General features: G+C 45.1%; 1 protein-coding gene across 5 annotated transcripts in view; it reads left to right on the top strand.

Moving 5' to 3' along the window:
• The first annotated feature begins 12,487 nt into the window (after positions 1-12,487).
• Optn (optineurin) overlaps positions 12,488-12,893 on the top strand; it is a 41,672-nt gene continuing 41,266 nt past the window's right edge. For 2 of the 5 annotated variants that reach the window (XM_040755517.1, XM_040755514.1), the window contains exon 1: positions 12,488-12,645. The gene's annotated coding sequence lies outside the window, so the exon portion shown is untranslated. Of the gene's footprint in view, positions 12,657-12,724; positions 12,873-12,893 lie in introns of those variants that run through there. The other 3 variants (XM_040755516.1, XM_040755513.1, XM_040755515.1) reach the window with 2 other exon arrangements.

The following is a 12,893-nucleotide window of genomic DNA, read 5'->3' as shown; positions in this document are numbered from 1 at the left end:
CTTAAACTCAAAATTTTCCTGCCCTGGCCTCCAAAGTCCTGGAACAACAGTGTGTACCACAAGAGCCACCACCAGGACTGGCCCCACTGTTACATAACTAGTTAGATATTAGCAAACTTAAAAGACATTGAGGCTAGACCCTTCTGTCACAGTCAATAGCCTGAAAAACAGAGATGTAGAACAGTAGTGCTCTAATTACTAGTCAGAAGACTGGAAACTGAGTCAGCTTTCTAGACCTAGTAGGAGACACGACACCCTAAATGTCCTAAAAGGTAATTAATGCATAGCTGTCCCAGTATAGCTTGAAGACTCCTAAACCTTATATGATCACTGCATACAGAAAGCTTTCTCATAAAGGACAAAAGCATGCCACTTTCCCCTCAAGTAAGAATCAAACCAAAAAAGAGTAATCAACCACCTGCACAGAACAAAATCCCCCAGGAGAGCTGCTTGACCTAAAGACTTCAGAAATAGTCTAAAACCTGGCCGATGTGTAAGCCAGCCAGCACAGAGTCCTCTCCCAGCCCTTGAGAAGGACTCAACTGTGTTCCATAAAAAACTCTGCCTGTCTTCTACAATGTACTCTGGGAGTGCCTTCTGAGTCCATTTGCTGGAGATCAGAAAGACCAGGGAGCAGAGGGGAGTGTGGGAATCCCCTCAGCCCCCTAACACCTCCACCCTCCCCCACCAACCCAACACAATGTCTCTCAAGCCACACCCATCTGCAGCAGTCTCTTTTCTCTATAAAGGAAATGGCAAATTCTACCACTGAGAGCCTAGCTGTAAATCTCTATCCCCATAACAGCCTCCCTGAGTGTCTGGATTCCAGGAGAAAATGGGAGTCATTCTCACTTCCCCCAGGAAGATTTATAGACTTCAGGTTGTCAGATACTGAGACTTCAAAGGGCCACCAGTAGCAATGTAACCCCCACCCATATGAGCGCACCTTAACTAGATGTGCCTGGCCTCAAACTAAGTCACAATCTTCCTGCCCCAGAGTAGCACTTTCTTACTGCAGAATTCCCTGCTGTCCCCAGACTGCCCAGGAGTCAGGGACAGCCTGAATGCCTCTGAGACCTACCAAAAGGGATCCCTACTTTGCCTTATGGGCCTGAACTCTCTACAGAGTACTCACCGTCCGTCCGTCCGTCAGTCTGTCTGTCTTTGATGTCACTAACTTCTAATAAATATTTTACTCAGAAGCACAAACCCTGAACTTGAAATCCTCCAGGGGTGCAGAGGATGACAGCACCATCCACGCTTGCAGAAGAGCGAAGAGTGAACTGTCCTTTTGGACAAAATAAGTGAGATAGAGGAACGAATAAAAACCACTGTGGTGCCCTTGCCACAAGCAAGTCTAGCATATCAAGCGAAAGCCTAGAGATTTAAATAAAAGACAAGACGTTCAGCTGTTTGTGCTAAGAGAATAGGTGTGCACCCCTATGTGTGTCTTTATTGCAAGGAGTGAGCAGCCTTATATACAGACTTACAGCACAGTGGAAAAACCCCACAGTGGAAAACATGTAAGAGTCCATGTTTTCCTCATACTAGATAGTGCAATAAGGCCAGGGTTGTAAGCCAGGACTAAAGAACAGGATGCACCTGTGGTTATCAGCTGAAAGCAATGCACAGAGATCATGGGGGCTGGGACCCAACAAATCACAACACTTCAGTTTCTCAAATTTGGAGCAAGAAGCTAAAGCCGTGTATTAGATTATACACCCAGGTCATTTCTCAGGCATGCACAGAAGAAAACATCAATAATTTTTAGACAATAACAAAGAATTACAGGATATTATAGTAATTATTTTCCCAAATCACTGGCTCTGGATAACTAACACTTGTTTTGGGTTGAATGTTGTCTTAGTGACTGTTCCACTGTTGTGAAGAGACACCATGACCAAGACAGCTTAAAAGAGAAAACATTTAACTCAGAAACTGTAGTTTCTGATGGTGAGTCCATTTTAGTCATGGTGGGGAGCATGGCAGCAGCTTGCAGACATGACCTGGAACAGTAACTGAGAACTCACCTCTGACCCACAGGCAGAGAGAGCCAGTGGGCCTCAAGCCCACCCCAGTGACACACCTACTCTAAAGGCCACACCTCCTAATCCTTCCTAAGCAGTCCACCAGGAACCAAACATTCAAGTATATGAGCCTATGGGGGCATTTCTCATTCAAACTACCACAAATATGAAATGATCCCCCATAGGCTCACATGTTTGAACACTTGGTCCCCAGCTGGGGTCGCTGTTGGGGAAGGTTGTGGACACTTTAGAAGGTAGAATCCACTGGAGGATGTGAATCACTGGGAACTTACCCTCAGGCTTTATAGCCCAGCCCGACACCCTGTTCACCCTCTGCTTCCTGAATGTGACTGCAATGTGTCCAGCCTTCCTATTCCTGACATCATGCCTTCCCTTCTGGCCACCATGTCTCCTTCCTCTCCATGGTGGATTGTACCCCCAGGAACAGTAACCCCAAATAAACCCTTTCTTAAATTGCTTTTGTTGGGGCATTTGACCACAGCAATGAGAAAGTAGCAAAGGTAATACTTTATTTTGTTTGCTTTTTGTTTTTCAAGACAGGATTTCTCTGTATTGCTTTGTAGACCAGGCTGGCCTTGAACTCACAGAGATCCACCTGCCTCTGCCTCTGCCTCTGCCTCCTGAGTGCTGAGATTAAAGGTGTGCACCACCAATATCTGACTCAAAGATAATACTTTAAAAGAAAGTTTTGGTCCAGGAACTCAATGGTTTAATAACAAAAACAAAACACAGAAGTGAGGATTCATCATTTTGTCTGTGCTTTTCTCTGCTCTGGTAGAAAAATAACAAGAACTACACAGCTTTTGCACAATGGGAAAGGAGTGGATAGTTCTTAGTAAATGGTCATCTTACTGTGTATCTTAATTATTCTCCTTGCCAACATTGCTAAGTATTAAACAGAAGCAACTTATGGCAAGAAGGATTTATTTTGGCTCATGGTTCAGAGGGTTTTCAGTTTCCCAAGGTTGATAACAGAGACACATGGAGAAGATTTTCATGTCTTAGAGAGCAGGGCTAGATCCTAACCCTTAGAGCCCACCCCTAGTGGCCTACAGTCACCAGCTAGGCCCTGTGTCCCAAAGGTCTTAGAATCTCTCAACACAGCACCACTAGCTGAGGTCTAAGTGTTCAAACACGTAAGACTGTATGGAATACATCACACCAAAACACTCTGATACTAATATTAACAGAGCATCAATCCATCACCCAAAAGATAAACTGGGATTTGGCTTTTCAGGAAGCACAGCTTTTTCTTTTGGGACTTGATATTTTTGCCTGAGCTTGGACCCTAATTTGCAGCCTTTCTCTGACATTGCTGCAGCTTTGCCCCTCAATTCTGAGAAATGATTACCACCATGTAAGTTTCCAGGGAAACCTACAACCAGAGGCATGTACATACAGACACTTGTTTAGGTCCCTCTTTTCAATTTCTTTAGATGTACCTGGAAACAGAATTGTTGGGCCATATGCTAACTCTGTTATACATTATTGAACTTTATCTCAAAGTCCTAGACTAACAATCGATTCTGGTTCCCAAACCAAACAATCCAGAAACGCCAAAAGGTTTTTCTTATAGTGCCTCTCTTTAGCCAATGTAGGTTTAACCAACATAGGTTCCATGCAAGCATTTATGTCTTCCTAAAATGTTTTCTTTCCTTTTCTTTTGTATGCTTATACGTGGTGTATGCAGTGTGTGTGCGTGTGTGTTCAGGTATACATGCCACGCGTATGTGAATGGAGGCCATCCAGTGTCCTGCTCTTTCACTCTTTGCCATATTGCTCTGAGACAGGGTCTTTTACTAAACCTGAAGTCGGACTGACAGCTAGAAAACCCCCAAGAGCCTCTTGTCTCTGCCCCTCCATAGCCTCAGGATTACAGACATGAATGAGGTCATTGATGTTGTGGATTCAAATTCAGAGCCTTGTGCTTTCGAGTGCTCTTACCTACTAAGCCATCTCCCCAGACACACACAGATATCCAACCTTTTTCTGCTATGAAAATATTCTTAGCTCTAAGTTTAACAGATCTTTTACTACCTGCTATGTAGCCTAGCTGCTGGAAGTTGTGAGAAACTGTCTTGGAATCTGGTCCTCTTTCTGGCTAGCATCTGTAGGAAGTAACGATGATGATCACTACACTATAAAAGTAACTTAAGTCTTCTCTGTGAGTTCGAGGCCAGCCTGGTCTACAGAGTGCATTCCAGGACAGCCACCAAAACAATACAGAGAAACCCTGTCTCAAAAAACCAATAAATAAATAAATAAAGTAACTTAAGTCTAGCATGTATAACATCTCCGTCTCAATACACTGTTTATTCCAAAAATCCTTTTGTCTCAAGAGTATAGACTAAATACCTATATACCATAAAATTTACCTATTGTGCATGCACAATCCAGTGACACCCACTCACATCTATACCATTGCATAACCATCATCACAATGCAGTGTCAGATATATCCATCGTCTCCCTAAATTTCCATGAGCTTGTTTCTAAGGAAAGCCACTCCCAACCCCAGACAATAACTGGTCTTTTCCTGTCTCTATTTTCCTTCTCTAGACATCATTTGCTGAATCTTGGTCCATAGAGTCTTCTGTATCTGTATCATCGAGTATCAATAGTCTGTTAGCTGAGCTGTGTATTAAATGTTACACATCTTTTCTTTCTTAAATTCCATCCAGCCTATGCCAGCAGGGGTGTCAAGAAGCCAATTTCCTGAAATCTCTCAGCCTTCCTTCCATAAGGGCACACAAAAATCTAGAAGATCTTTCAACTCACTTCGGAACCAAGGACATTTATTCTCCAACCCAGCATTCTCACTAATGCCCTCACTATAAAACTCATCTACAATGACAAGCTTGGGCACTAGGATCTGCCAAAAGGTCTGAGTTCCAATAAATAGGCCACATAGCTGTCATCTGAAGGTTCTGTCTTAGACAATTGTGAGGCCACCAATCCCCTCCCTTCTCCTAAGCTGGAGGAGTTACTATTCTCTCTAACTGTTGTGAACTTCCCGCCCCATCCTGCCTCTCTACTCCTCCTAGGACACCTGGTATCTTAGTTAGGGTTACTGTTGCTGTGAAGAGACATCAAGACCATGGTAACTCTTATAAAGAAGGCAGTTAACTGAGGTGGCTCAGTTACAGTTTCAGAAGTTCAGTCCATTATCATCATGATGGGGCACATGGCAGCGTGCAGGCAGACATGTGTTGGAGCTGAGAGGGCTACATCTTGACCAGAAGGCAGCAGGAAATCGACTGACTATCACACTGAGGGAAACTTGAGCAGAAGTGACCTCAAAACCCACCCCAAGAGTGACATACTTCCTCCAACAAGGCTACACACCTCCTGATGGTGCACTCTCTATGGCAGCCATTTTCTTTCAAACCACATTTCACATCCTGGCCCCCAAAGGCTTATAGCCACATCATAATGCAAAATAATGCATTCAGTCTGATTTCAAAAGTCTCAAAAGTTGTTTGAAATTCCAAAGTCTCTTCTGAGAGCATGGCAATCTCTTAAATGTAATCCCCCTGTAAAAATCAAAATAAAAAAGCAGATCACATACTTACAGCAATACCCATCCCTGGTACCAATTTTTGTCTTAGTTAGGGTTAATATTGCTGTGAAGAGACACCATGACCATGGCAACTCTTACAAAGAAAACATTTGATTGGGGTGGCTCATTTATAGTTTCAGAGGTTCAGTTCATTAGAATCGTGACAGGGAGCATGGCAGCATGCAGGCAGAGGCAGACATGGTGCTAGAGTTGAGAGTTGACCAGAAGATAACACAAAGTCAACTGAAAGTTACTCTAAGGGAAACTTGAGCAAAAAGGTCCTCAAAGCCTGACCCCAGAGTGACACATTTCCTCTCACAAGGCCACACCTCCTATTAGTGTCACTCCATCTGGGGGTCATTTTCTTTCAAACCACCACACCTGGGCTAGATAATATCTCTTTAAGTCAGCTTTTTCAAAGGCAAGAATGAAAAATGGTTATTCTTCTAAGAACTGTGGCTTAAGAGGAATGCAGAGGCCACTAAGATGGGGAATACAGAGGGACCAGTCAGCAGCTCAAAACAGCAGGTCACAGTTAAGCAGGAAAACAAGGGCATGGCGCACAAATCAACGTCTCACTGAAAGCCAGTATGTGGCTATTCACTTGCCTACCCCAAAACCACATCACTGAAGCTGCAAAATGCATGTTTCAGTTTCAGTCTTAGATGACTAACGTTCTAGCTGCTCATTGAAGGGTAGGAGAGAATGGAAGCCCCACTCACACTAAGAAGTTGATCTGACCTTCTCCAGGGAATTATGTTAAATATCCTGCAGAAACGTTGATTGTGTAGGTGTTAGCTAGCTAGTGTATAAAATGAGGACCTGACTGCTCCAAGGTATGGTTGAGGGGGAAGTTTTTATTGCAGATATGAGAGAGAGTACAATCAGTAGCATCTGTAAGAGTTCTGGGCAGGGAAAGAAAGTAATTATGACCAGCAGAATGAACTGGGCCATGAGAGAATGGGGGAGGGGGAATGGGGAGGGTGGAGGGCAAGAGAGCATGGCTGAAATAAGAAGGTTATATGGGAATTAGAAGCTGGGAGAAGGGAAGCCAGGAGCCGAAGAAGTTTATGATAGGGGGTGGGGTGAGAAGAGCTGAGAGGAGTCAGGATACCAGCATGGACTCTGTGACAGGTACCTGTGATGCTAAGGAGCCTGGAGGCCAGCATGTACTTTGATATGCTAATAGGTACCACAGTTAGCCATTTGTCCTGAGTTACTGTTGTACCTGACAGATATTCTTAGCAGGCTTAAAGTTCATTGGATATGAATTACTTCATCATAATCAGCAGCTAATAAAACCAGGAATTGAAACTATGAAACTCTGATTACTGGTTCAAAGAATAAGATCTGAGTTCTATATCAGGTCCTGGGTAGAGACATAGCATTATTATGCTGCCTCAAAATCCAATTGGTTACTATCTAGCTGGCATTTTTCTAGTAGAAAACAGAGACATTGTTCCCTCCCTCAAGAGTTAATCTAAATTTGGGGTTGGAGAGATGGCTTATCAGTTAAGAGTACTTGCTGCTCCTCCAGAGGACCCTCGTTCATTTCTTCAGCAACCACATTGTGGCTAACAACAATCTATAATTCCAGTTCCAGGGGATCCATCACCCTCTCCTGGCTGACTCAGATACTAAGCACATACATGGTATACTTACATACAGGCAAGTAAAACCTCATATGCACATTTAAAAAAAAAAGAGTTAATTCTAATCATCCAGCCAATCATCTGGGGAGAAAAAAACTGCAAATCTGCTCTAGAGACTCAAATGTATAAAACCTACTTAAAACATAGATGGGTACAATGTTTGTTTGACTACTGTCTACTCTCACTTTTTTCTTTCTTTTTTTGGTTTTTCGAGACAGGGTTTCTCTGTGGCTTTGGAGGCTGTCCTGGAACTCGCTCTTGTAGGCCAGGCTGGTCTTGAACTCTTGCCTCTGGATTAAAGGCATGTAACACCACCGCCTGGCCACAGCAATTCTTATAGAGGTAGAGAGAGGTAGGAGATAGATGTTAACTAACCAGAACTGACTTTAATAATTATGTTACTGGTCAAGCTGGCTTGCTCACCCCTATCTTGGACCAATTAAGTTTAGAAGCAATGTCTTCTGACAGAGAAGAAAGGGGACTCTTGTCACAAAGCCTCTGCTGGAAGACTCAGGGGTACAAAGGGTTTTCAGAGAGAGGAAAGAGTAGGAGAATGGGAAAGTTACAGACTGAGCAGAACTCTGTCTTGCAAGGCTGCTTATCTCCTTCCACCTCTGGCCAAGACATTGTGATGCTCTTTGACCTCCTGGGACTGGCTCCAGAATTTTTAATAAACATAATGCTGTAATTTCTACCTCATAGTGATTTACAAAGCTGATGACTAAGGAGGGGAATTACTGAGCCTGGCAGAGGTTCTGGGACTCTAAAGAAACACCATTTAGCAGTTAACATCTTAACAGGAAGAGGCACAGGAGGGCAGAAGGGTAAAAGGGAGTAGGGACCTTCCCCACTGTTCCCTAGGCTGACACAAATGCCAGGCATGGTTGTAAGTGCCTTGTGCATGTTACACACAGTTCATTTAAGCAAGCTGAGCCAACTTGAGCATGACGGTGTTGAATGAAATGCCCCCCACCCTTGTATTCTCGTGCATTTGAATACTTAAACCCCAGTTGGAAGCTGAGGGGGAGGTTTAGGAGGAGTGGCCTTGCTGGAGGAAGTGTGTCACTGGGGGAGTCTTTGAGGACCCAAAAGTCACAAATATTCCCAGTTTCTTGATTGTGGATTGAGATGTGAGCTCCCAGCTTCTGCTCCAGCCATGTTTTCCCGTGATGAAGGACTCTTACACCTCTCTTCTATAAACTGCCTTAATCATGGCATTTTGAAATGGTCCATACAAGATAGTTAGTTACAACCATGCTGATTAACCCAATTAAAAATTTTAATCTTCTTATTAATGTCCACACCAAGAGCAAGCTGCTGCCTCTTAAGTCTCTTGGTGCCCAAGTTAGGGGTACACCGTTTTTAAAGGCAAAAACCACAAAGACCATAATTTACATCAAAATTGGATGAGGGTCAGAGTGAGCTTGAAACAGAGTAACAGGACAATTATATTTGACTCAAATCATCTTTAGTTATTTTAGTTTACTTTATTTTGGGTAATACATCTAGACCATGGTCAAGGCCATAGAAATCTCACATGTGTTGCCAAGGCAAATGTGACCATTCAGAGGAGGAGGCAGGGCTGAGAACTGTCTAAGAAAACACAAAATGGAGTTGGAACAGAATGGTATGACGTTAGGCACTTTGTTTTATAACAGCAATAGAAAAGTAACTAAGACGATGAGTGATTCCATTTTATTTTCAGCCTGATGTGTTAGGACCTAGTTCAAAAGTTTAGTCCAGAAAAATGGTAGCCTATAATTTTTGACAAGAAGAGTGTAAATAACTCCAGGCACTCCTAACTATCCTTAGGTAGTAGGTGGTTTCAGAACCAGGAATTTTAGGGATTTTAAAAGGGTAATATGTGTGTCTCTTATAGAGCATTGCACCTCCAGAAGTTCTGAAGCAGCTCTCACACAAATTAATTAATGTAAAGCAGGACACAGTATCTAATGCCTTTAATCTCAGCACTGGGGGTAGGAGGGTGACAGAGGCAGGCAGATCTCTGTGAGTTCTAGGCCAGCCTGGTCTGTATAATGAGACCATGTGAAGAAGAAGAAAAAGAGGAAGAGTTGAGGGGGAGGAGGAGGAGGACAAGAGGAAGAGCAAGCCAAAGCAGAAGCAGCCACCACCACCCCAGCTCCAGCAACCCCAACAGGATGGGCTGGAAGGCTGAGACAGGAGGATTGCTACAAGTTCGAGATCATCAGATTTTAAAGTGAGTTCCAAGCCATCCTAAACTATAAAATGAGACATTGAAAAAAATAGTGTATGTAATTAAATAGTCCTGGTCAGAATATGCGGTTTGGTTTATCACTATTGATTTTGGTTCTGCAAGGTGATCAAAGTCCGTATCTATCTATCCTTATAGAACCAAGCAGAAGATAACTTCTGGACCAGGGTTTGGCACTGTGGTCATCTTGGATAACTGCCCAAGAATGACACACAGAAAGATAAACATCATGGAAATCACTTAGCTAGGAGTGTGTGTGGGTGTGTGTGGGTGTGTATGGGTGAGTGGGGGGAAGGGAGGGAAGGAGGGAGGGGCATTGTAAGTGTGCTCCAGGAAGAGCAAATTGTCACATGGTTACCTTGATTACCTTTTCTACCTGGAACTGCCTCTCCCCCTCCCATTCCATGCCTCGGTAGCCTCACAGCTTCCCTGATTGTCATTTTACCTCTCACCTCACCATGGCTTAAAATAGAATCAAAAGCAAAAGCTTTAACAACCTAGTTTAATGATCTATGAGGGTAGGAGGAGAAGAAAGCAGAGGTGAGGGGAGGGAAGGGGAAGAAAGGGGAAGAAGAGGGGAGGGATTTGTAACCCAGGCTAGCCTAGAACCCCCTCTGTTGTAGGAGTAGTCAATGACAATTGTGAATTTCTGATTCACCTGCCTCTAGCAGTCCCAATGCTGGGATTACTACAAATTCCAAGATTGTAGGATTCTAGTAGGTGCTTATGTGGTTCTTATAATGCTGGGGATCAAATCCAGAGCTTCATAAATACTAGGCAAGCTTTCTACCAACTGAGCTCCATCCAAGAGTGTCTAGATGTGTAAATACAAGCGAAATGGAAAGTGGGAGGAGAGCATACCCCAACTCCACAGGGACAGAATCTTCAGTCTTACGAGCATGTCCCAGCCTCCCCATCTCTATTTATGTGTATCTGTTAAAATATTATTTTGTAATAAATTTGAGTTTTGTGAGGGGCATAGCAAATGGATAAGACCCAAAGAGGAGAACCTGTAAATCCCAATTTACAATAGGTTAGTGGGACAGAAACTCTGGTAAAACAACCTGGAGCTTCCACTTGGTGTTGGAAGACTAGAACAGATCTGTAGGATGACATTCTTACCTGTGGGATCTACCACCACATACAATACTAGCCTGCCCTTGGGGTTCCAACAGGATACACCCTCAGCTGCAGCCACTAAGAGCACCACCTGTGCACATTCACTACATTCCCTTTTAAAAGGGCCCTGCACACCTCCCATCCTTCTTTCTGATTCTCTCTCTCTGCCTCTCCCTCTCTCTCTTCATCTCATCTTGTCTCTTCTCCTGCTTCTTTCCCCAAAAACTAGTCTCCCCTCTCCCTTCCTCACCCTTTTCCATTCATTTTCCTCCAATAAAAAAAAAAAAACCTCCACTCACTTTGGGAGCCCATTCCCTATGAAGGGACACTATATCAGCCCAGATACACAGAGGAGTGCCTAGGCCCTCCCCCAAATTATGGGACAGACTTTGATGATCCCCCATAGAAGGCCTCACTATCCTTGGGAAGCAGATGGGGGTGGGTTGGGAGGTTGGTAGGGGACATGGGAGGATAGGAGGAAGGGTGAATGGGGGGGTTGATATGTAAAATGATTGTTTCTAAATTGAAAAAATACAAACAAAAAACCTCCACTCAAGCTCTGTTGTATGGTGTCTTTCTCTGGTGCCAATTTTTTTTTTAATCACATTGGTTCCCTGGCAGGTGTCAGAAGTCAGTAGAATAAAGGACACTCAGCTGACATCCCCCGAAAATGTAACTGATTGGTGGTGGAGAGACCTGACCAGAGGTCATGGAAGTCTTCTGTGTTGATTGTAGAGAGTATTAGAAAAATGACAGGCACTCCCTGACACAACTTCTCAGACCTCTGACTGGGTCTCGGGTTAATTTGGAGCCAGGTCTTGGAAAGGACAGCAGGTGATCTGGTCTGGACAGCAGACTGGGCAGGGCTGGGCTGCCTCTTCCTCATGTTAGGGATCCCTACCCTCCCTTCAGACCTGTGAACAGGTGCGTATGCAGTCACAACCACGTGTTTCTTATCACCACCGCAGTCCTTTCATCAGCAAACAAATTTCTTCCCTGGTTGTGACATCCATTTAACCTTGAGCACAAAACCTGATCTCATGCTGTCTTCTGAGCCACCCAGGAACCTGCCCCAGTTTCTTCCTACTTACCTTTCCCTGGGGGTCTGGTTGTCAAGACAACGCTTTGCCGGGAGCTCACCCTTCTGATCAAATGCCATCTGTGTCTTGCGATGCCACCTTACTGATGCCTTCTCGGGGACCAGGAATGCAAACCAGGGCAGTTCCCTATTGTTTTCTAGCTTTTCATTCTTCAGTATGGTATAGCACCATAACAGTTAAGACTGCTTCCTGAATGTCATCAATCTCACCCGCTTGGGTCATCTGATGCAGCCATGTGTCAACAGATTCGGGCGAACAGGAACAAGAGCATTTTACAAGCTTACAATCTTTCCTTCCTTCCTCCCTTCCTTCCTTCCTTCCTTCCTTCCTTCCTTCCTTCCTTTCCTTCCTTCCTTTCCTTCTTTGTTTTCTGTTTTGGTTTTTAATTAAAACCTCCTAAAGAAGATAGGGAATCAGTGTGCTGCCTAATTGTAAGGTAGGAGTGGGCAGAGAAACTGACAGAAAGATGAAGGCCTTGCTCTGAAGATGCCTGCGACCCTTCTGAAGGGCTCAGAGAGCCCGTGTGATTCTGATTTTTCTCTATAGGCACAGGAAAGCCCGACTCTGCCCATTCGGTCATATTAGTACTTTGCTGTAGTTAACGCTAGGTGTCTGACACTTCGTTTTTCTCCCAATTCACTAGCACCAGATCGCAGAAGTAGATCGCCGGGCTCAGGAAGAGATGCCGAGGAGGGCGGGGCTTTGGGAGTGGTTTTTCAGGGGCGTGCCCTGGTGGGCGTGGTCTGGGAAATTCCCCGGCTAGGGCGGGAGCGGGCTCTGTGGTCAGCTGAGCGGCGCCCGGCGGGTCTCGAGGCCGCGCGTCACCGTCCAGCTGCCCGTCGCCGCCCCCTGGCCGGTCCCTGGCGGGCGTCGGCATTCAGAGCTCTGGTACTGGGACAAGATGCCAACGAAGCAGTGACCCGAGAGGAGCGGATGTAAGCGGACGGTGAGCCGGGCTGGGGGTGGCGGGCGCTGGCCGAGCGCGGCGACTCTCCCCGGCGGGCTCCACTCCATCCTGGCAGCGATTCTCGCTGTTGCCGTCTCCCGGAGCCTCCTGCGGGGAGGGTGACGAAGCTGGGGCGGCCCTCTGGTAGGAGGCTTCCCTGGGAAGGCTTCCAAGGCCCAGGCGAATCCTGACCTGGTGTGAAAGGGCAGCTGAGATGTGAGTGGGGGTATGGGGGTG

This window comes from Mesocricetus auratus, unplaced genomic scaffold, assembly GCF_017639785.1.
Source record: "Mesocricetus auratus isolate SY011 unplaced genomic scaffold, BCM_Maur_2.0 Super-Scaffold_100013, whole genome shotgun sequence".
Taxonomy (NCBI): domain Eukaryota; kingdom Metazoa; phylum Chordata; class Mammalia; order Rodentia; family Cricetidae; genus Mesocricetus; species Mesocricetus auratus.
The sequence above is the reverse complement of the archived record's forward strand: the minus strand, read 5'-3'. Positions and strand labels throughout refer to the sequence as shown.